Below are 27,075 nucleotides of genomic sequence, written 5' to 3'. Positions count from 1 at the left end.
TTTCCATGAATGTTCAAGGAAATGGGATACAACAGTTTCTCTTTCTTCTTTTATCACCCAAGCCCCCAGCTACCAAATCATGGTTGACAACATTAATATTCTATCTTCTGCATTCTTACACTTTTTCTTTATGCAGATAAACAATCTTTCTTTTATTTTATTGAAATTTCCATGAATGTTCAAGGAAATGGGATACAACAGTTTCTCTTTCTTCTTTTATCACCCACGCCCCCAGCTTCCAAATCATGGTTGAAAACATTAATATTCTATCTTTTGCATTCTTACTCTTTTTCTTTATGCAGATTAACAATTTTTATTATGTTATTGAAATTTCCATGAATGTTCAAGGAAATGGGATACAACAGTTTCTCTTTCTTCTTTTATCCCCCAAGCCCCCAGCTTCCAAATCATGGTTGAAAACATTAATATTCTATCTTCTGCATTCTTACTCTTTTTCTTTATGCAGATTAACAGTATTTATTATTTTATTAATATTTCCATGAATGTTCAATGAAATGTGATACAAGAGCTTTTCTTTCTTTCTTTTATCCCCCACCCCCCCCAGCCTCCAAATCATGGTTGACAACATTAATATACTATCCTCTGCATTCTTACACTTTTTCTTTATGCAGATAAACAATCTTTTTTTTATTTTATTGAAATTTCCATGAATGTTGAAGTAAATGGGATACAACATTTTTTCTTTCTTTCTCTTATCGCCCACCGCCCCCAGCTTCCACATCATGGTTGACAACATTAATATTCTATATTCTGCATTCTTAATCCTTTTCTTTATGCAGATTAACAATCTTTTTATTATTTTATTGAAATTTCCATGAATGTCCAGGGAAATGAGATAGAACAGTTTTTCGTTCTTCTTTTATCGCCCACGCCCCCCAGATTCCAAATCATGGTTGACAACATTAATATTCAATCTTCTGCATTCTTACTCTTTTTCTTCATGCAGATTAACAATCTTTTTATTACTTTATTGAAATTTCCATGAATGTTCAAGGAAATGGGATACAACAGTTTCTCTTTCTTCTTTTATCACCCAAGCCCCCAGCTACCAAATCATGGTTGACAACATTAATATTCTATCTTCTGTATTCTTACACTTTATCTTTATGCAGATAAACAATCTTTTTATTATTTTATTGAAATTTCCATGAATGTCTAGGGAAATGAGATAGAACAGTTTTTCGTTCTTCTTTTATCGCCCACGCCCCCCAGATTCCAAATCATGGTTGACAACATTAATATTCAATCTTCTGCATTCTTACTCTTTTTCTTCATGCAGATTAACAATCTTTTTATTACTTTATTGAAATTTCCATGAATGTTCAAGGAAATGGGATACAACAGTTTTTCTTTCTTTCTTTTATCCCCCACCACCCCCCACCTTCCAAATCGTTGTTGACAACATTAATATTCAATCTTCTGCATTCTTACACTTTTACTTTGTGCAGATTAACAATCTTTTTATTATTTTATTGAAATTTCCATGAATGTTCAAGGAAATTGGATACAACAGTTTTTCTTTCGTTCTTTTATCCCCCACTCCCCCCCAGCTCCGAAATCATGGTTGACAACATTAATATTCTATCTTCTGCATTCTTACACTTTTTCTTTATGCAGATTAACAATCTTTTTATTATGTTATTGAAATTTCCATGAATGTTCAAGGAAATGGGATACAACAGTTTTTCTTTCTTTCTTTTATACCCCACCCCCGCCAGCTTCCAAATCATGGTTGTCAACATTAACATTCTATCTCCTGCATTATTACTCTTTTTCTCTATGCAGATTGACAATCTTTTATTATTTGATTGAAATTTCCATGAATGTTCAGGGAAATGGGATACAACAGTTTTTCTTTCTTTCTTTTATCCCCCACCACCCCCGAGCTTCCAAATCATGGTTGACAACATTAATATTCTATCTTCTGCATTCTTACTCTTTTTCTATATGAAGATTAACAATCTTTTTATTATTTTATTGAACTTTCCATGAATGTTCAAGGAAATGGGCTACAACACTTTTTCTTTCTTTCTATCATCCCCCTACCCCCCCAGCTTCCAAATCATGGTTGACAACATTAATATTCTATCTCCTGCATTCTTACTATTTTTGTTTATGCAGATTAACAATCTTTTTATTATTTTATTGAAATTTCCATGAATGTTCAAGGAAATGTGATACAAGAGTTTTTCTCTCTTTCTTTTATCCCCCACCCCCCCAGCTTCCAAATCATGGTTGACAACATTAATATTTTATCTTCTGCATTCTTACTCTTTTTCTTTATGCAGATTAACAATCTTCTTATTCTTCTATTGAAATTTCCAGGAATGTTTAAGGAAATGGGATACAACTGTTTTTCTTTCTTTCTTTTATCCCCCACACCCGCCAGCTTCCAAATCATGGTTGACAACATTAATATTCTATCTTCTGCATTCTTACTCTTTTTCTTTATGCAGATTAACAATCTTTTTATTATTTTATTGAAATTTGTATGAATGTTCAAGGAAATGTGATACAGTTTTTCTTTCTTTCTTTTATCACCCACCCCCCCAGCTTCCAAATCGAGGATGACAACATTAATAAACTATCTTCTGCATTCTTACACTTTTTCTTTATGCAAATTAACAATCTTTTTATTATTTTATTGAAATTTGTATGAATGTTCAAGGAAATGTGATACAGTTTTTCTTTCTTTCTTTTATCACCCACCCCCCCAGCTTCCAAATCGAGGATGACAACATTAATAAACTATCTTCTGCATTCTTACTCTTTTTCTTTATGGAGATTAACAATCTTTATATTATTTTATTGAAATTTCCATGAATGCTCAAGGAAATGGGATACGACACTTTGTCTTTCTTTCTTTTATCCCCCACCCCTGCCCAGCTTCCAAATCATGGTGGACAACACTAATATTGTATCTTCTGCATTCTTACTCTTTTTCTTCATGCAGATTAACAATCTTTTTATTATTTTATTGAAATTTCCATGAATGTTCAAGGAAATGGGATACAACAGTTTTTCTTCATTTCTTTTATCCCTCACAACCCCCAACTTCCAAATCATGGTTGACAACATTAATATTCAATCTTCTGCATTCTTACACTTTTACTTTATGCAGATTAACAATCTTTTTATTATTTTATTGAAATTTCCATGAATGTTCAAGGAAATGGGATACAACTGTTTTTCTTTCTTTCTTTTATCCCCCACTCCCGCCGAGCTTCTAAATCATGGTTGACAACATTAATATTCTATCTTCTGCATTCTTACACTTTTTCTTTATGCAGATTAACAATCTTTTTATTATTTTATTGAAATTTCCATGAATGTTCAAGGAAATGGGATACAACAGTTTTTCTTTCTTTCTTTTGTCCCCCACCAACCCCCTGCTTCGAAATCATGGTTGAAAACATTAATATTCTATCTTCTGCATTCTTACTATTTTTCTTTATGCAGATTAACAATCTTTTTATTACTTTATTGAAATTTCCATGAATGTTCAAGGAAATGGGATACAACAGTTTTTCATTCTTTCTTTTATCCCCCACCCCACCAGCTTCCAAATCATGGTTGACAACATTAACATTCTATCTTCTGCATTCTTACACTTTTTCTTTATGCAGATTAACAATCTTTTTATTATTTTATTGAAATTTCCATGAATGTTCAAGGAAATGGGATACAACATTTTTTCTTTCTTTCTTTTATCCCAAACCGCCCCAGCTTCCAAATCATGGTTGACAACATTAATATTCTCTCTTCTGCATTCTTACTCTTTCTTTATGCAGATTAAAAATCTTTTTATTATTTTATTGAAATTTCCATGAATGTTCAAGGAAATGGGATACAACACTTTTTCTTTCTTTCTATCGTCCCCCAACCCCCCCAGCTTCCAAATCATGGTTGACAACATTAATATTCTATCTTCTGCATTCTTACTCTTTTTCTTTATGCAGATTACCATTCTTTGTATTATTTTCTTGAAATTTCCATGAATGTTCAAGGAAATGGGATACAACATTTTTTCTTTCTTTCTTTTATCCCCCACCACCCCCCACCTTCCACATCATTTTTGACAACATTAATATTCAATCGTCTGCATTCTTACACTTTTACTTTATGCAGATTAACAATCTTTTTATTATTTTATTGAAATTGCCATGAATGTTCAAGGAAATGGGATACAACAGTTTTTCTTTCTTTCTTTTATCCCCCACCGCCCCCAACTTCGAAATCATTGTTGACAACATTAATATTCTATCTTCTGCATTCTTACACCATTTCTTTATGCAGATTAACAATCTTATTATTATTTTATTGAAATTTCCATCAATGTTCAAGGAAATGGGATACAACAGATTTTCTTTCTTCTTTTATCGCCCATGCCGCCCAGATTCCAAATCATGGTTGACAACATTAATATTCTATCTTCTGCATTCTTACTCTTTTTCTTTATGCAGATTAACAATCTTTTTATTATTTTATTGAACTTTCCATGAATGTTCAAGGAAATGGGATACAACAGTTTTTATTTCTTTCTTTTATCCCACAACACCCCCCAGCTTCCAAATCATAGTTGACAACATTAATATTCTATCTTCTGCATTCTTACTGTTTTTCTTAATGCAGATTACCAATCTTTTATTATTTCTTTGAAATTTCCATGAATGTTCAAGGAAATGGGATACAACATTTTTTCTTTCTTTCTTTTATCCCCCACCACCCCCCACATTCCACATCATTGTTGACAACATTAATATTCAATCTTCTGCATTCTTACACTTTTACTTTATGCAGATTAACAATCTTTTTATTATTTTATTGAAATTACCATGAATGTTCAAGGAAATGGGATACAACAGTTTTTCTTTCTTTCTTTTATCCCCCACCGCCCCCAACTTCCAAATAATTGTTGACAACATTAATATTCTATCTTCTGCATTCTTACACCTTTTCTTTATGCAGATTAACAATCTTTTTATTATTTTATTGAAATTTCCATGAATGTTCAAGGAAATGGGATACAACAGTTTTTCTTTCTTCTTTTATCGCCCATGCCGCCCAGATTCCAAATCATGGTTGACAACATTAATATTCTATCTTCTGCATTCTTACTATTTTTCTTTATGCAGATTAACAATCATTTTATTATTTTATTGAAATTTCCATGAATGTTCAAGGAAATGGGATACAACAGATTTTCTTCATTTCTTTTATCCCTCACAACCCACAGCTAATAAATCATGCTTGACAACATTAATATTCTATCTTCTGCATTCTTACTATTATTCTTTATGCAGATTACCAATCTTTTATTATTTTATTGAAATTTCCATGAATGTTCAAGGAACTGGGATACAACAGTTTTTCTTTCTCTCTTTTATCCCCCACCACCCCTAACTTCCAAATCATGGTTGACAACATTAATATTCAATCTTCTGCATTCTTACACTTTTACTTTATGCAGATTAACAATCTTTTTATTATTTTATTGAAATTTCCATGAATGTTCAAGGAAATGGGATACAACACGTTTATGTCTTTCCTTTATCCCCCACCCAGGCCGAGCTTCCAAATCATGGTTGACAACATTAATAATCTATCTTCTGCATTCTTACACCTTTCCTTTATGCAGATTAACAATCTTTTTATTATTTTATTGAAATTGCCATGAATGTTGAAGGAAATGGGATACAACAGTTTTTCATAATTTCTTTTATCCCTCACACCCCAGCTTCCAAATCATGGTTGACAACATTAATATTCTATCTTCTGCATTCTTACACTTTTTCTTTATGCAAATAACAATCTTTTTATTATTTTATTGAAATTTCCTTGAATGTTCAAGGAAATGGGATACAACACTTTTTCTTTCTTTCTTTTATCCCCCACCTCCCCAGCTTCCAAATCATGGTTGACAACATTAATATTCTAACTTTTGGATTCGTACTCTTTTTCTATATGCAGATTAACAATCTTTTTATTATTTTATTGAAATTCCCATGAATGTTCAAGGAAATGGGATACAACAGTTTTTCTTTCTTTCTTTTATCCCCCAACCCCCCAGATTCCAAATCATGGTTGACAACATTAATATTCTATCTTCTGCATTCTTACTCTTTTTCTTTATGCAGATTAACAATCTTTTTATTATTTTATTGAAATTTCCATGAATGTTCAAGGAAATGGGATACAACAGTTTTTCTTTCTTTCTTTTATCCCCCACCACCCCCCTGCTTCCAAATCATGGTTGACAACATTAATATTCTATCTTCTGCATTCTTACTATTTTTCTTTATGCAGATTAACAATCTTTTTATTACTTTACTGAAATTTCCATGAATGTTCAAGGAAATGGGATACAACAGTGTTTCTTTCTTTTATCCCCCATCCCCGCAAGCTTCCAAATCATGGTTGACAACATTAATATTCTATCTTCTGCATTCTTACTATTTTTCTTTATGCAGATTAACAATCATTTTATTATTTTATTGAAATTTCCATGAATGTTCAAGGAAATGGGATACAACAGATTTTCTTCATTTCTTTTATCCCTCACAACCCACAGCTAATAAATCATGCTTGACAACATTAATATTCTATCTTCTGCATTCTTACTATTATTCTTTATGCAGATTACCAATCTTTTATTATTTTATTGAAATTTCCATGAATGTTCAAGGAACTGAGATACAACAGTTTTTCTTTCTCTCTTTTATCCCCCACCACCCCTAACTTCCAAATCATGGTTGACAACATTAATATTCAATCTTCTGCATTCTTACACTTTTACTTTATGCAGATTAACAATCTTTTTATTATTTTATTGAAATTTCCATGAATGTTCAAGGAAATGGGATACAACTGTTTTTCTTTCTTTCTTTTATCCCCCACTCCCCCCGAGCTTGTAAATCATGGTTGACAACATTAATATTCTCTCTTCTGCATTCTTACACTTTTTCTTTATGCAGATTAACAATCTTTTTATTATTGTATTGAAATTTCCATGAATGTTCAAGGTAATAGGATACAAGATTTTCTCTTTCTTTCTTTTATCCTCCAGTGCCCCCAGCTTCCAAATCATGGTTGACAACGTAAATATTCTATATTCTGCATTCTTACTCTTTTTCTTTATGCAGATTAACAATCTTTTTATTATTTTATTGAAATTGCCATGAATGTTAAAGGAAATGGGATACAACAGTTTCTCTTTCTTTCCTTTTCCCCCGAACACCCAGCTTCCAAATTATCGTTGACAACATTAATATTCTATCTTCTGCATTCTTACTCTTTTTCTTTATGCAGATTAACAGTCTTTTTATTGTTTTATTGAACTTTCTATGAATGTTCAAGGAAATGGGATACAACAGTTTTTATTTCTTTCTTTTATCCCCCAACAACCCCAGCTTCCAAATCCTGGTTGACAACATTAATATTCTATCTTCTGCATTCTTAATCTTTCTTTATGAAGATTAACAATCTTTTTATTATTTTATTGAAATTTCCATGAATGTTCAAGGAAATGGGCTACAAAACTTTTTCTTTCTTTCTATCATCCCCCAACACCCCCAGCTTCCATATCATGGTTGACAACATTAATATTCTATCTCCTGCATTCTTACTCTTTTTCTTTATGCAGATTAACAATCATTTATTATTTTATTGAAATTTCCATGAATGTTCAAGGAAATGGGATACGACACTTTGTCTTTCTTTCTTTTATCCCCCACCCCCGCCCAGCTTCCAAATCATGGTGGACAACACTAATATTGTATCTTCTGCATTCTTACTCTTTTTCTTCATGCAGATTAACAATCTTTTTATTATTTTATTGAAATTTCCATGAATGTTCAAGGAAATGGGATACAACAGTTTTTCTTTCTCTCTTTTATCCTCCAGCGCCCCCAGCTTACAAATCATGGTTGACAACATTAATATTCTATCTTCTGCATTCTTACTGTTTTTCTCTATGCAGATTAACAATCTTATAATAGTTTATTGAAATTGCCATGAATGTTAAAGGAAATGGGATACAACAGTTTTTCTTTCATTCTTTTTCCCCCTACCCCCCCAGATTCCAAACCATCGTTGACAACATTAATATTCTATCTTCTGCATTCTTAATCTTTCTTTATGCAGATTAACAATCATTTATTATTTTATTGAAATTTCCATGAATGTTCAAGGAAATGGGATACAACAGTTTTTCTTTCTTTCTTTTTTCCCCCGCAACCCAGAGCTACCAAATCATGCTTGAGAACATTAATATTCTGTCTTCTGCATTCTTACTGTTTTTCTTTATGCAGATTAACAATCTTTTATTATTTTATTGAACATTCCATGAATGTTCAAGGAAATGGGATACAACAGTTTTTCTTTCTTTCTTTTATCCTCCAGCGCCCCCAGCTTCCAAATCATGGTTGACAACATTAATATTCTATCTTCTGCATTCTTAATCTTTCTTTATGCAGATTAACAATCTTTTTATTATTTTATTCAAATTTCCATGAATGTTCAAGGAAATGGGCTACAACACTTTTTCTTTCTTTCTATCGTCCCCCAACCCCCCCAGCTTCCAAATCATGGTTGACAACATTAATATTCTATCTCCTGCATTCCTACTATTTTTCTTTATGCAGATTACCAATCTTTTTATTATTTTATTGAAATTTCCATGAATGTTCAAGGAAGTGGGATACAACAGTTTTTCTTTCTTTCTTTTATCCCCCACCGGCCCCAGCTTCCAAATCATGGTTCACAACATTAATATACTATCTTCTGCATTCTTCCTCTTTTTCTTTATGCAGATTAACAATCTTTTTATTATTTTATTGAAATTTCCATGAATGTTCGAAGAAATGTGATACAAGAGTTTTTCTCTCTTTCTTTTATCCCCCACCCCTCCAGCTTCCAACTCATGGGTGACAACATTAATATTCTATATTCTGCATTCTTACACTTTTTCTTTATGCTGATTAACAATCTTTTTATTATTTTATTGAAATTTCCATGAATGTTCAAGGAAATGGGATACAACAATTGTTCTTTCTTTCTTTTATCCCCCACACCCCCCAGCTTCCAAATCATGGCTGACAATATTAATATTCTATCTTCTGCATTCTAACTCTTTTTCTTTATGCAGATTAACAATCTTTTTATTATTTTATTGAAATTGCCATGAATGTTCAAGGAAATGTGATACAAGAGTTTTTCTCTCTTTCTTTTATCCCCCACCCCCCCAGCTTCCAAATCATGGTTGACAACATTAATATTCTATCTTCTGCATTCTTACTCTTTTTCTTTATGCAGATTAACAATCTTCTTATTCTTCTATTGAAATTTCCATGAATGTTCAAGGAAATGGGATACAACAGTTTTTCTTTCTTTCTTTTATCCCCCACCCCCGCCAGCTTCCAAATCATGGTTGACAACATTAATATTCTATCTTCTGCATTCTTACTCTTTTTCTTTATGCAGATTAACAATCTTTTTATTATTTTATTGAAATTTGTATGAATGTTCAAGGAAATGCGATACAGTTTTTCTTTCTTTCTTTTATCACCCACCCCCCCAGCTTCCAAATCGAGGATGACAACATTAATATACAATCTTCTGCATTCTTACACTTTTTCTCTATGCAAATTAACAATCTTTTTATTATTTTATTGAAATTTCCATGAATGTTCAAGGAAATGGGATACAACAGTGTTTCTTTCTTTCTTTTATCCCCCACACCCCCCAGCTTCCAAATCATGGTTGACAACATTAATATTCTATCTTCTGCATTCTTAATCTTTCTTTATGCAGATTAACAATCTTTTTATTATTTTATTGAAATTTCCATGAATGTTTAAGGAAATGGGCTACAACACTTTTTCTTTCTTTCTATCATCCCCCAACCCCCCAGCTTCCAAATAATGCTTGACAACATTAACATTCTATCTCCTGCATTCTTACGATATTTCTTTATGCAGATTACCAATCTTTTTATTATTTTATGGAAATTTCCATGAATTTTCTAGGAGGTGGGATACAACAGTTTTTCTTTCTTTCTTTTATCCCCCACCGCCCCGGGCTTCCAAATCATGGTTGACAACATTAATATTCTATCTTCTGTATTCTCACTCTTTTTCTTTATGCATTTTAACAACCTTTTTATTATTTTATTGAAATTGCCATGAATATTCAATGTAATGGGATACAACAATTTTTCTTTCTTCTCTTAAAACCCACGCCCCCCAGGTTCCAAATCCTGTTTGACAACATTAATAATCGATCTTCTGCATTCTTACTCTTTTTCTTAATGCAGATTAACAATCTTTTTATTATTTTATTGAAATTGCCATGAACGTTAAAGGAAATGGGATACAACAGTTTCTCTTACTTTCTTTTACCCCCCACCCCCCCAGCTTCCAAATCATGGTTGACAACATTAATATTCTATCTTCTGCATTCTTTCTCTTTTTATTTATGCAGATTAACAATCTTTTTATTATTTTATTGAACTTTCCATGAATGTTCAAGGAAATGGGATACAACAGTTTTTATTTCTTTCTTTTATCCCACAACACCCCCCAGCTTCCAAATCATAGTTGACAACATTAATATTCTATCTTCTGCATTCTTACTCTTTTTCTTTATGCAGATTAACAATCTTTTTATTATTTTATTGAAATTTCCATGAATGTTCAAGGAAATGAGATACAACAGTTTTTCTTTCTTTCTTTTATCCACCTCCCCCGCCAGCTTCCAAATCATACTTGACAACATTAATATTCTCTCTTCTGCATTCTTACTCTTTTTCTTTATGCAGATTAACAATCTTTTTATTATTTTATTGAACTTCCCATGAATGTTCAAGGAAATGGGATACAACTGTTTTTATTTCTTTCTTTTATTCCCCAACACCCCCCAGCTTCCAAATCATGGTTGACAACATTAATATTCTATCTTCTGCATTCTTACTGTTTTTCTTAATGCAGATTACCAATCTTTTATTATTTCATTGAAATTTCCATGAATGTTCAAGGAAATGGGATACAACATTTTTTCTTTCTTTCTTTTATCCCCCACCACCCCCCACCTTCCACATCATTGTTGACAACATTAATATTCAATCTTCTGCATTCTTACACTTTTACTTTATGCAGATTAACAATCTTTTTATTATTTTATTGAAATTACCATGAATGTTCAAGGAAATGGGATACAACAGTTTTTCTTTCTTTCTTTTATCCCCCACCGCCCCCAACTTCCAAATCATTGTTGACAACATTAATATTCTATCTTCTGCATTCTTACACCTTTTCTTTATGCAGATTAACAATCTTTTTATTATTTTATTGAAATTTCCATGAATGTTCAAGGAAATGGGATACAACAGTTTTTCTTTCTTCTTTTATCGCCCATGCCGCCCAGATTCCAAATCATGGTTGACAACATTAATATTCTATCTTCTGCATTCTTACTCTTTTTCTGTATACAGATGAACTATCTTTTTATTATTTTATTGAAATTTCCATGAATGTTCAAGGAAATGGGATACAACACGTTTATGTCTTTTCTTTATCCCCCACCCAGGCCGAGCTTCCAAATCATGGTTGACAACATTAATATTCTATCTTCTGCATTCTTACAGTTTTTCTTTATGCAGATAAACAATCTTTCTTTTATTTTATTGAAATTTCCATGAATGTTCAAGGAAATGGGATACAACAGTTTCTCTTTCTTCTTTTATCACCCACGCCCCCAGCTTCCAAAACATGGTTGAAAACATTAATATTCTATCTTTTGCATTCTTACTCTTTTTCTTTATGCAGATTAACAATTTTTATTATGTTATTGAAATTTCCATGAATGTTCAAGGAAATGGGATACAACAGTTTCTCTTTCTTCTTTTATCACCCAAGCCCCCAGCTACCAAATCATGGTTGACAACATTAATATTCTATCTTCTGTATCTTACACTTTATCTTTATGCAGATAAACAATCTTTTTTTTATTTTATTGAAATTTCCATGAATGTTCAAGGAAATGGGATACAACAGTTTCTCTTTCTTCTTTTATCACCCACGCCCCCAGCTTCCAAATCATGGTTGAAAACATTAATATTCTATCTTCTGCATTCTTACTCTTTTTCTTTATGCAGATTAACAGTATTTATTATTTTATTAATATTTCCATGAATGTTCAAGGAAATGTGATACAAGAGCTTTTCTTTCTTTCTTTTATCCCCCACCCCCCCCAGCCTCCAAATCATGGTTGACAACATTAATATACTATCCTCTGCATTCTTACACTTTTTCTTTATGCAGATAAACAATCTTTTTTTTATTTTAAGGAAATTTCCATGAATGTTCAAGTAAATGGGATACAACATTTTTTCTTTCTTTCTCTTATCGCCCACCGCCCCCAGCTTCCACATCATGGTTGACAACATTAATATTCTATATTCTGCATTCTTAATCCTTTTCTTTATGCAGATTAACAATCTTTTTATTATTTTATTGAAATTTCCATGAATGTCCAGGGAAATGAGATAGAACAGTTTTTCGTTCTTCTTTTATCGCCCACGCCCCCCAGATTCCAAATCATGGTTGACAACATTAATATTCAATCTTCTGCATTCTTACTCTTTTTCTTCATGCAGATTAACAATCTTTTTATTACATTATTGAAATTTCCATGAATGTTCAAGGAAATGGGATACAACAGTTTTTCTTTCTTTCTTTTATCCCCCACCACCCCCCACCTTCCAAATCGTTGTTGACCACATTAATATTCAATCTTCTGCATTCTTACACTTTTTCTTTATGCAGATTAACAATCTTTTTATTATTTTATTGAAATTTCCATGAATGTTCAAGGAAATTGGATACAACAGTTTTTCTTTCGTTCTTTTATCCCCCACTCCCCCCCAGCTTCGAAATCATGGTTGACAACATTAATATTCTATCTTCTGCATTCTTACACTTTTTCTTTATGCAGATTAACAATCTCTTTATTATGTTATTGAAATTTCCATGAATGTTCAAGGAAATGGGATACAACAGTTTTTCTTTCTTTCTTTTATACCCCACCCCCGCCAGCTTCCAAATCATGGTTGTCAACATTAACATTCTATCTCCTGCATTATTACTCTTTTTCTCTATGCAGATTGACAATCTTTTATTATTTGATTGAAATTTCCATGAATGTTCAGGGAAATGGGATACAACAGTTTTTCTTTCTTTCTTTTATCCCCCACCACCCCCGAGCTTCCAAATCATGGTTGACAACATTAATATTCTATCTTCTGCATTCTTACTCTTTTTTTTATGAAGATTAACAATCTTTTTATTATTTTATTGAAATTGCCATGAATGTTCAAGGAAATGGGATACAACAGTTTTTCTTTCTTCTTTTATCGCCCACGCCCCCCAGCTTTCAAATCATGGTTGACAACATTAATATTATAACTTCTGCATTCTTACTCTTTTTCTTTATGGAGATTAACAATCTTTATATTATTTTATTGAAATTTCCATGAATGCTCAAGGAAATGGGATACGACACTTTGTCTTTCTTTCTTTTATCCCCCACCCCCGCCCAGCTTCCAAATCATGGTGGACAACACTAATATTGTATCTTCTGCATTCTTACTCTTTTTCTTCATGCAGATTAACAATCTTTTTATTATTTTATTGAAATTTCCATGAATGTTCAAGGAAATGGGATACAATAGTTTTTCTTTCTTTCTTTTATCCTCCAGCGCCCCCAGCTTACAAATCATGGTTCACAACATTAATATTCTATCTTCTGCATTCTTACTCTTTTTCTTTATGCAGATTAACAATCTTTTTATTATTTTATTGAAATTGCCATGAATGTTCAAGGAAATGGGATACAACCGTTTCTCTTTCTTTCTTTTTCCCCCCACCCCTCCAGCTTCCAAATCATCGTTGACAACATTAATATTCTATCTTCTGCATGCTTACACTTTTTCTTTATGCAGATTAACAATCTTTTTATTATTTTATTGAACTTTCCATGAATGTTCAAGGAAATGGGCTACAACACTTTTTCTTTCTTTCTATCATCCCCCTACCCCCCCAGCTTCCAAATCATGGTTGACAACATTAATATTCTATCTCCTGCATTCTTACTATTTTTGTTTATGCAGATTAACAATCTTTTTATTATTTTATTGAAATTTCCATGAATGTTCAAGGAAATGTGATACAAGAGTTTTTCTCTCTTTCTTTTATCCCCCACCCCCCCAGCTTCCAAATCATGGTTGACAACATTAATATTCTATCTTCTGCATTCTTACTCTTTTTCTTTATGCAGATTAACAATCTTCTTATTCTTCTATTGAAATTTCCAGGAATGTTCAAGGAAATGGGATACAGTTTTTCTTTCTTTCTTTTATCCCCCACCCCCCCAGCTTCCAAATCATGGTTGACAACATTAATATTCTATCTTCTGTATTCTCACTCTTTTTCTTTATGCATTTTAACAACCTTTTTATTATTTTATTGAAATTTCCATGAATGTTCAATGTAATGGGATACAACAATTTTTCTTTCTTCTCTTAACACCCACGCCCCCCAGGTTCCAAATCCTGTTTGACAACATTAATAATCGATATTCTGCATTCTTACTCTTTTTCTTTATGCAGATTAACAATCTTTTTATTATTTTATTGAAATTGCCATGAATGTTAAAGGAAATGGGATACAACAGTTTCTCTTTCTTTCTTTTACCGCCCACCCCCCCAGCTTCCAAATCATCGTTGACAACATTAATATTCTATCTTCTGCATTCTTACTCTTTTTCTTTATGCAGATTAACAATCTTTTTATTATTTTATTGAACTTTCCATGAATGTTCTAGGAAATGGGATACAACAGTTTTTATTTCTTTCTTTTATCCCCCAACACCCCCCAGCTTCCAAATCATAGTTGACAACATTAATATTCTATCTTCTGCATTCTTAATCTTTTTCTTTACGCAGATTAACAATCTTTTTATTATTTTATTGAAATTTCCATGAATGTTCAAGGAAATGAGCTACAACAGTTTTTCTTTCTTTCTTTTATCCACCACCTCCGCCAGCTTCCAAATCATGGGTGACAACATTAATATTCTTTCTCCTGCAATCTTACTCTTTTTCTTTATGCAGATTTTCAATCTTTTTATTATTTTATTGAACTTCCCATGAATGTTCAAGGAAATGGGATACAACAGTTTTTATTTCTTTTTTTTATCCCCCAACACCTCCCAGCTTCCAAATCATGGTTGACAACATTAATATTCTATCTCCTGCATTCTTAATCTTTCTTTATGCAGATTAACAATCTTTTTATTATTTTATTGAAATTTCCATGAATGTTCAAGGAAATGGGCTACAACACTTTTTCTTTCTTTCTATCATCCCCCAACACCCCCAGCTTCCAAATCATGGTTGACAACATTTATATTCTATCTCCTGATTTCTTACCATTTTTCTTTATGCAGATTACCAATCTTTTTATGATTTTATTGAAATTTCCATGAATGTTCAAGGAACTGGGATACAACAGTTTTTCTTTCTTTCTTTTTTCCCGCACAACCCACAGCTACCAAATCATGCTTGACAACATTAATATTCTATCTTCTGCATTCTTACTGTTTTTCTTTATGCAGATTAACAATCTTTTATTATTTTATTGAAATTTCCATGAATGTTCAAGGAAATGGGATACAACAGTTTTTCTTTCTTTCTTTTATCCCCCACCACCCCCCAACTTCCACATCATTGTTGACAACATTAATATTCAATCTTCTGCATTCTTACACTTTTTCTTTATGCAGATTAACAATCTTTTTATTTTTTTATTGAAATTTCCATGAATGTTCAAGGAAACGGGATACAACAGTTTTTCTTTCTTTCTTTTATACCCCACCCCCGCCAGCTTCCAAATCATGGTTGACAACATTAATATTTTATCTTCTGCATTCTTACTCTTTCTCTTTATGCAGATTAACAATCTTTTTATTATTTTATTGAAATTTCCATGAATATTCAAGGAAATGGGATACAACAGTTTTTCTTTCATTCTTTTATCCCCCACCACCCCCAGCTTCCAAATCATGGCTGTCAACATTAACATTCTATCTCCTGCATTATTACTCTTTTTCTCTATGCAGATTGACAATCTTTTATTATTTTATTGAAATTTCCATGAATGTACAAGGAAATGGGATACAACAGTTTCTCTTTCTTCTTTTATCGCCCTCGCCACCCAGCTTCCAAATCATGCTTTACAACATTAATATTCTATCTTCTGCTTTCTTACCCTTTTTCTTTATGGAGATTAACAATCTTTTTATTATTTTATTGAAATTTCCATGAATGTACAAGGAAATGGGATACAACAGTTTTCTTTCTTCTTTTATCGCCCTCGCCACCCAGCTTCCAAATCATGCTTTACAACATTAATATTCTATCTTCTGCATTCTCACTCTTTTTCTTTATGCAGATTAACAAACTTTTTATTATTTTATTGAAATTTCCATGAATGTTCAATGTAATGGGATACAACAATTTTTCTTTCTTCTCTTATCACACACGCCCCCCAGGTTCCAAATCATGTTTGACAACATTAATATTCTATCTTCTGCATTCTTACTCTTTTTCTTTATGCAGATTATCAGTATTTATTATTTTATTAATATTTCCATGAATGTTCAATGAAATGTGATACAAGAGCTTTTCTTGCTTTCTTTTATCCCCCACCCCCCCCAGCCTCCAAATCATGGTTGACAACGTTAATATTCTATCTTCTGCATTATTACCCTTTTTCTTTATGCAGATTAACAATCTATTTATTATTTTATTTAAATTTCCATGAATGTTGAAGGAAATGGTATACAACACTTTTTCTTTCTTTCTTTCATCCCGAACCCCCCCCAGCTTCAAAATCATGGTTGAAAACATTAATATTCTATCTTCTGCATTCTTACTCTTTTTCTTTATGCAGATTAACAGTTTTTATTATGTTATTGAAATTTCCATGAATGTTCAAGGAAATGGGATACAACAGTTTCTCTTTCTTCTTTTATCACCCAAGCCCCCAGCTACCAAATCATGGTTGACAACATTAATATTCTATCTTCTGCATTCTTACACTTTTTCTTTATGCAGATAAACAATCTTTTTTTTATTTTATTGAAATTTCCATGAATGTTCAAGGAAATGGGATACAACAGTTTCTCTTTCTTCTTTTATCACCCACGCCCCCAGCTTCCAAATCATGGTTGAAAACATTAATATTCTATCTTCTGCATTCTTACTCTTTTTCTTTATGCAGATTAACAGTATTTATTATTTTATTAATATTTCCATGAATGTTCAAGGAAATGGGATACAAGAGCTTTTCTTTCTTTCTTTTATCCCCCACCCCCCCCAGCCTCCAAATCATGGTTGACAACATTAATATACTATCCTCTGCATTCTTACACTTTTTCTTTATGCAGATAAACAATCTTTTTTTTATTTTATTGAAATTTCCATGAATGTTCAAGTAAATGGGATACAACATTTTTTCTTTCTTTCTCTTATCGCCCACCACCCCCAGCTTCCACATCATGGTTGACAACATTAATATTCTATATTCTGCATTCTTAATCCTTTTCTTTATGCAGATTAACAATCTTTTTATTATTTTATTGAAATTTCCATGAATGTCTAGGGAAATGAGATAGAACAGTTTTTCGTTCTTCTTTTATCGCCCACGCCCCCCAGATTCCAAATCATGGTTGACAACATTAATATTCAATCTTCTGCATTCTTACTCTTTTTCTTCATGCAGATTAACAATCTTTTTATTACTTTATTGAAATTTCCATGAATGTTCAAGGAAATGGGATACAACAGTTTTTCTTTCTTTCTTTTATCCCCCACCACCCCCCACCTTCCAAATCGTTGTTGACAACATTAATATTCAATCTTCTGCATTCTTACACTTTTACTTTGTGCAGATTAACAATCTTTTTATTATTTTATTGAAATTTCCATGAATGTTCAAGGAAATTGGATACAACAGTTTTTCTTTCGTTCTTTTATCCCCCACTCCCCCCCAGCTTCGAAATCATGGTTGACAACATTAATATTCTATCTTCTGCATTCTTACACTTTTTCTTTATGCAGATTAACAATCTTTTTATTATGTTATTGAAATTTCCATGAATGTTCAAGGAAATGGGATACAACAGTTTTTCTTTCTTTCTTTTATACCCCACCCCCGCCAGCTTCCAAATCATGGTTGTCAACATTAACATTCTATCTCCTGCATTATTACTCTTTTTCTCTATGCAGATTGACAATCTTTTATTATTTGATTGAAATTTCCATGAATGTTCAGGGAAATGGGATACAACAGTTTTTCTTTCTTTCTTTTATCCCCCACCACCCCCGAGCTTCCAAATCATGGTTGACAACATTAATATTCTATCTTCTGCATTCTTACTCTTTTTCTTTATGAAGATTAACAATCTTTTTATTATTTTATTGAACTTTCCATGAATGTTCAAGGAAATGGGCTACAACACTTTTTCTTTCTTTCTATCATCCCCCTACCCCCCCAGCTTCCAAATCATGGTTGACAACATTAATATTCTATCTCCTGCATTCTTACTATTTTTGTTTATGCAGATTAACAATCTTTTTATTATTTTATTGAAATTTCCATGAATGTTCAAGGAAATGTGATACAAGAGTTTTTCTCTCTTTCTTTTATCCCCCACCCCCCCAGCTTCCAAATCATGGTTGACAACATTAATATTTTATCTTCTGCATTCTTACTCTTTTTCTTTATGCAGATTAACAATCTTCTTATTCTTCTATTGAAATTTCCAGGAATGTTTAAGGAAATGGGATACAACTGTTTTTCTTTCTTTCTTTTATCCCCCACACCCGCCAGCTTCCAAATCATGGTTGACAACATTAATATTCTATCTTCTGCATTCTTACTCTTTTTCTTTATGCAGATTAACAATCTTTTTATTATTTTATTGAAATTTGTATGAATGTTCAAGGAAATGTGATACAGTTTTTCTTTCTTTCTTTTATCACCCACCCCCCCAGCTTCCAAATCGAGGATGACAACATTAATAAACTATCTTCTGCATTCTTACACTTTTTCTTTATGCAAATTAACAATCTTTTTATTATTTTATTGAAATTTGTATGAATGTTCAAGGAAATGTGATACAGTTTTTCTTTCTTTCTTTTATCACCCACCCCCCCAGCTTCCAAATCGAGGATGACAACATTAATAAACTATCTTCTGCATTCTTACTCTTTTTCTTTATGGAGATTAACAATCTTTATATTATTTTATTGAAATTTCCATGAATGCTCAAGGAAATGGGATACGACACTTTGTCTTTCTTTCTTTTATCCCCCACCCCTGCCCAGCTTCCAAATCATGGTGGACAACACTAATATTGTATCTTCTGCATTCTTACTCTTTTTCTTCATGCAGATTAACAATCTTTTTATTATTTTATTGAAATTTCCATGAATGTTCAAGGAAATGGGATACAACAGTTTTTCTTCATTTCTTTTATCCCTCACAACCCCCAACTTCCAAATCATGGTTGACAACATTAATATTCAATCTTCTGCATTCTTACACTTTTACTTTATGCAGATTAACAATCTTTTTATTATTTTATTGAAATTTCCATGAATGTTCAAGGAAATGGGATACAACTGTTTTTCTTTCTTTCTTTTATCCCCCACTCCCCCCGAGCTTCTAAATCATGGTTGACAACATTAATATTCTATCTTCTGCATTCTTACACTTTTTCTTTATGCAGATTAACAATCTTTTTATTATTTTATTGAAATTTCCATGAATGTTCAAGGAAATGGGATACAACAGTTTTTCTTTCTTTCTTTTGTCCCCCACCAACCCCCTGCTTCGAAATCATGGTTGAAAACATTAATATTCTATCTTCTGCATTCTTACTATTTTTCTTTATGCAGATTAACAATCTTTTTATTACTTTATTGAAATTTCCATGAATGTTCAAGGAAATGGGATACAACAGTTTTTCATTCTTTCTTTTATCCCCCACCCCACCAGCTTCCAAATCATGGTTGACAACATTAACATTCTATCTTCTGCATTCTTACACTTTTTCTTTATGCAGATTAACAATCTTTTTATTATTTTATTGAAATTTCCATGAATGTTCAAGGAAATGGGATACAACATTTTTTCTTTCTTTCTTTTATCCCAAACCGCCCCAGCTTCCAAATCATGGTTGACAACATTAATATTCTCTCTTCTGCATTCTTACTCTTTCTTTATGCAGATTAAAAATCTTTTTATTATTTTATTGAAATTTCCATGAATGTTCAAGGAAATGGGATACAACACTTTTTCTTTCTTTCTATCGTCCCCCAACCCCCCCAGCTTCCAAATCATGGTTGACAACATTAATATTCTATCTTCTGCATTCTTACTCTTTTTCTTTATGCAGATTACCATTCTTTGTATTATTTTCTTGAAATTTCCATGAATGTTCAAGGAAATGGGATACAACATTTTTTCTTTCTTTCTTTTATCCCCCACCACCCCCCACCTTCCACATCATTGTTGACAACATTAATATTCAATCGTCTGCATTCTTACACTTTTACTTTATGCAGATTAACAATCTTTTTATTATTTTATTGAAATTACCATGAATGTTCAAGGAAATGGGATACAACAGTTTTTCTTTCTTTCTTTTATCCCCCACCGCCCCCAACTTCGAAATCATTGTTGACAACATTAATATTCTATCTTCTGCATTCTTACACCTTTTCTTTATGCAGATTAACAATCTTATTATTATTTTATTGAAATTTCCATGAATGTTCAAGGAAATGGGATACAACAGATTTTCTTTCTTCTTTTATCGCCCATGCCGCCCAGATTCCAAATCATGGTTGACAACATTAATATTCTATCTTCTGCATTCTTACTCTTTTTCTTTATGCAGATTAACAATCTTTTTATTATTTTATTGAACTTTCCATGAATGTTCAAGGAAATGGGATACAACAGTTTTTATTTCTTTCTTTTATCCCACAACACCCCCCAGCTTCCAAATCATAGTTGACAACATTAATATTCTATCTTCTGCATTCTTACTGTTTTTCTTAATGCAGATTACCAATCTTTTATTATTTCATTGAAATTTCCATGAATGTTCAAGGAAATGGGATACAACATTTTTTCTTTCTTTCTTTTATCCCCCACCACCCCCCACATTCCACATCATTGTTGACAACATTAATATTCAATCTTCTGCATTCTTACACTTTTACTTTATGCATATTAACAATCTTTTTATTATTTTATTGAAATTACCATGAATGTTCAAGGAAATGGGATACAACAGTTTTTCTTTCTTTCTTTTATCCCCCACCGCCCCCAACTTCCAAATAATTGTTGACAACATTAATATTCTATCTTCTGCATTCTTACACCTTTTCTTTATGCAGATTAACAATCTTTTTATTATTTTATTGAAATTTCCATGAATGTTCAAGGAAATGGGATACAACAGTTTTTCTTTCTTCTTTTATCGCCCATGCCGCCCAGATTCCAAATCATGGTTGACAACATTAATATTCTATCTTCTGCATTCTTACTATTTTTCTTTATGCAGATTAACAATCATTTTATTATTTTATTGAAATTTCCATGAATGTTCAAGGAAATGGGATACAACAGATTTTCTTCATTTCTTTTATCCCTCACAACCCACAGCTAATAAATCATGCTTGACAACATTAATATTCTATCTTCTGCATTCTTACTATTATTCTTTATGCAGATTACCAATCTTTTATTATTTTATTGAAATTTCCATGAATGTTCAAGGAACTGGGATACAACAGTTTTTCTTTCTCTCTTTTATCCCCCACCACCCCTAACTTCCAAATCATGGTTGACAACATTAATATTCAATCTTCTGCATTCTTACACTTTTACTTTATGCAGATTAACAATCTTTTTATTATTTTATTGAAATTTCCATGAATGTTCAAGGAAATGGGATACAACACGTTTATGTCTTTCCTTTATCCCCCACCCAGGCCGAGCTTCCAAATCATGGTTGACAACATTAATAATCTATCTTCTGCATTCTTACACCTTTCCTTTATGCAGATTAACAATCTTTTTATTATTTTATTGAAATTGCCATGAATGTTGAAGGAAATGGGATACAACAGTTTTTCATAATTTCTTTTATCCCTCACACCCCAGCTTCCAAATCATGGTTGACAACATTAATATTCTATCTTCTGCATTCTTACACTTTTTCTTTATGCAAATAACAATCTTTTTATTATTTTATTGAAATTTCCTTGAATGTTCAAGGAAATGGGATACAACACTTTTTCTTTCTTTCTTTTATCCCCCACCTCCCCAGCTTCCAAATCATGGTTGACAACATTAATATTCTAACTTTTGGATTCGTACTCTTTTTCTATATGCAGATTAACAATCTTTTTATTATTGTATTGAAATTTCCATGAATGTTCAAGGTAATAGGATACAAGATTTTCTCTTTCTTTCTTTTATCCTCCAGTGCCCCCAGCTTCCAAATCATGGTTGACAACGTAAATATTCTATATTCTGCATTCTTACTCTTTTTCTTTATGCAGATTAACAATCTTTTTATTATTTTATTGAAATTGCCATGAATGTTAAAGGAAATGGGATACAACAGTTTCTCTTTCTTTCCTTTTCCCCCGAACACCCAGCTTCCAAATCATCGTTGACAACATTAATATTCTATCTTCTGCATTCTTACTCTTTTTCTTTATGCAGATTAACAGTCTTTTTATTGTTTTATTGAACTTTCTATGAATGTTCAAGGAAATGGGATACAACAGTTTTTATTTCTTTCTTTTATCCCCCAACAACCCCAGCTTCCAAATCCTGGTTGACAACATTAATATTCTATCTTCTGCATTCTTACTCTTTCTCTTTATGCAGATTAACAATCTTTTTATTATTTTATTGAAATTTCCATGAATATTCAAGGAAATGGGATACAACAGTTTTTCTTTCATTCTTTTATCCCCCTCCACCCCCAGCTTCCAAATCATGGCTGTCAACTTTAACATTCTATCTCCTGCATTATTACTCTTTTTCTCTATGCAGATTGACAATCTTTTATTATTTTATTGAAATTTCCATGAATGTACAAGGAAATGGGAGACAACAGTTTTTCTTTCTTCTTTTATCGCCCTCGCCACCCAGCTTCCAAATCATGCTTTACAACATTAATATTCTATCTTCTGCTTTCTTACCCTTTTTCTTTATGGAGATTAACAATCTTTTTATTATTTTATTGAACTTTCCATGAATGTTCAATGTAATGGGATACAACAATTTTTCTTTCTTCTCTTATCACACACACCCCCCAGGTTCCAAATCATGTTTGACAACATTAATATTCTATCTTCTGCATTCTTACTCTTTTTCTTTATGCAGATTATCAGTATTTATTATTTTATTAATATTTCCATGAATGTTCAATGAAATGTGATACAAGAGCTTTTCTTGCTTTCTTTTATCCCCCACCCCCCCCAGCCTCCAAATCATGGTTGACAACATTAATATTCTATCTTCTGCATTCTTACCCTTTTTCTTTATGCAGATTAACAATCTTTTTATTATTTTATTTAAATTTCCATGAATGTTCAAGGAAATGGGATACAACACTTTTTCTTTCTTTCTTTCATCCCGAACCCCCCCCAGCTTCAAAATCATGGTTGAAAACATTAATATTCTATCTTCTGCATTCTTACTCTTTTTCTTTATGCAGATTAACAATTTTTATTATGTTATTGAAATTTCCATGAATGTTCAAGGAAATGGGATACAACAGTTTCTCTTTCTTCTTTTATCACCCAAGCCCCCAGCTACCAAATCGTGGTTGACAACATTAATATTCTATCTTCTGCATTCTTACACTTTTTCTTTATGCAGATAAACAATCTTTTTTTTATTTTATTGAAATTTCCATGAATGTTCAAGGAAATGGGATACAACAGTTTCTCTTTCTTCTTTTATCACCCACGCCCCCAGCTTCCAAATCATGGTTGAAAACATTAATATTCTATCTTTTGCATTCTTACTCTTTTTCTTTATGCAGATTAACAATTTTTATTATGTTATTGAAATTTCCATGAATGTTCAAGGAAATGGGATACAACAGTTTCTCTTTCTTCTTTTATCACCCAAGCCCCCAGCTACCAAATCATGGTTGACAACATTAATATTCTATCTTCTGTATTCTTACACTTTATCTTTATGCAGATAAACAATCTTTTTTTTATTTTATTGAAATTTCCATGAATGTTCAAGGAAATGGGATACAACAGTTTCTCTTTCTTCTTTTATCACCCACGCCCCCAGCTTCCAAATCATGGTTGAAAACATTAATATTCTATCTTCTGCATTCTTACTCTTTTTCTTTATGCAGATTAACAGTATTTATTATTTTATTAATATTTCCATGAATGTTCAATGAAATGTGATACAAGAGCTTTTCTTTCTTTCTTTTATCCCCCACCCCCCAGCCTCCAAATCATGGTTGACAACATTAATATACTATCCTCTGCATTCTTACACTTTTTCTTTATGCAGATAAACAATCTTTTTTTTATTTTATTGAAATTTCCATGAATGTTGAAGTAAATGGGATACAACATTTTTTCTTTCTTTCTCTTATCGCCCACCGCCCCCAGCTTCCACATCATGGTTGACAACATTAATATTCTATATTCTGCATTCTTAATCCTTTTCTTTATGCAGATTAACAATCTTTTTATTATTTTATTGAAATTTCCATGAATGTCCAGGGAAATGAGATAGAACAGTTTTTCGTTCTTCTTTTATCGCCCACGCCCCCCAGATTCCAAATCATGGTTGACAACATTAATATTCAATCTTCTGCATTCTTACTCTTTTTCTTCATGCAGATTAACAATCTTTTTATTATTTTATTGAAATTGCCATGAATGTTCAAGGAAATGGGATACAACAGTTTCTCTTTCTTTCTTTTTCCCCCCACCCCTCCAGCTTCCAAATCATCGTTGACAACATTAATATTCTATCTTCTGCATGCTTACACTTTTTCTTTATGCAGATTAACAATCTTTTTATTATTTTATTGAACTTTCCATGAATGTTCAAGGAAATGGGCTACAACACTTTTTCTTTCTTTCTATCATCCCCCTACCCCCCCAGCTTCCAAATCATGGTTGACAACATTAATATTCTATCTCCTGCATTCTTACAATTTTTGTTTATGCAGATTAACAATCTTTTTATTATTTTATTGAAATTTCCATGAATGTTCAAGGAAATGTGATACAAGAGTTTTTCTCTCTTTCTTTTATCCCCCACCCCCCCAGCTTCCAAATCATGGTTGACAACATTAATATTCTATCTTCTGCATTCTTACTCTTTTTCTTTATGCAGATTAACAATCTTCTTATTCTTCTATTGAAATTTCCAGGAATGTTTAAGGAAATGGGATACAACTGTTTATCTTTCTTTCTTTTATCCCCCACACCCGCCAGCTTCCAAATCATGGTTGACAACATTAATATTCTATCTTCTGCATTCTTACTCTTTTTCTTTATGCAGATTAACAATCTTTTTACTATTTTATTGAAATTTGTATGAATGTTCAAGGAAATGTGATACAGTTTTTCTTTTTTTCTTTTATCACCCACCCCCCCAGCTTCCAAATCGAGGATGACAACATTAATAAACTATCTTCTGCATTCTTACACTTTTTCTTTATGCAAATTAACAATCTTTTTATTATTTTATTGAAATTTCCATGAATGTTCAAGGAAATGGGATACAACAGTCTTTCTTTCTTTCTTTTATCCCCCAACCCCCCAGCTTCCAAATCATGCTTGACAACATTAATATTCTATCTTCTGCATTCTTACTGTTTTTCTTTATGCAGATTAACAATCTTTTATTATTTTATTGAAATTTCCATGAATGTTCAAGGAAATGGGATACAACAGTTTTTCTTTCTTTCTTTTATCCCCCACCACCCCCCAACTTCCACATCATTGTTGACAACATTAATATTCAATCTTCTGCATTCTTACACTTTTTCTTTATGCTGATTAACAATCTTTTTATTTTTTTATTGAAATTTCCATGAATGTTCAAGGAAATGGGATACAACAGTTTTTCTTTCTTTCTTTTATACCCCACCCCCGCCAGCTTCCAAATCACGGTTGACAACATTAATATTTTATCTTCTGCATTCTTACTCTTTCTCTTTATGCAGATTAACAATCTTTTTATTATTTTATTGAAATTTCCATGAATATTCAAGGAAATGGGATACAACAGTTTTTCTTTCATTGTTTTATCCCCCACCACCCCCAGCTTCCAAATCATGGCTGTCAACATTAACATTCTATCTCCTGCATTATTACTCTTTTTCTCTATGCAGATTGACAATCTTTTATTATTTTATTGAAATTTCCATGAATGTTCAAGGAAATGGGATACGACATTTTTCTTTCTTTCTTTTATCCCCCACCCCCGCCCAGCTTCCAAATCATGGTTGACAACATTAACATTCCATCTCCTGCATTCTTACTCTTTTTCCCGATGCAGATTAACAATCTTTTATTATTTTATTGAAATTTCCATTAATGTTCAAGGAAATGGGATACAACAGTTTTTCTGTCTTTCTTTTATGCCCCACCACCCCCCACCTTCGAAATCATTGTTGACAAAATTAATATTCTATCTTCTGCAGTCTTACACTTTTACTTTGTGCAGATTAACAATCTTTTTATTATTTTTTTGAAATTTCCATGAATTTTCAAGAATATTGGATACAACAGTTTTTCTTTCGTTCTTTTATCCCCCACTCCCCCCCAGCTTCTAAATCATGGTTGACAACATTAATATTCTACCTTCTGCATTCTTACACTTTTTCTTTATGCAGATTAACAATCTTTTTATTTTT

This window comes from Cynocephalus volans, chromosome 4 (assembly GCF_027409185.1).
Source record: "Cynocephalus volans isolate mCynVol1 chromosome 4, mCynVol1.pri, whole genome shotgun sequence".
Taxonomy (NCBI): Eukaryota; Metazoa; Chordata; class Mammalia; order Dermoptera; family Cynocephalidae; genus Cynocephalus; species Cynocephalus volans.
This window is presented reverse-complemented; position numbering follows the sequence as displayed.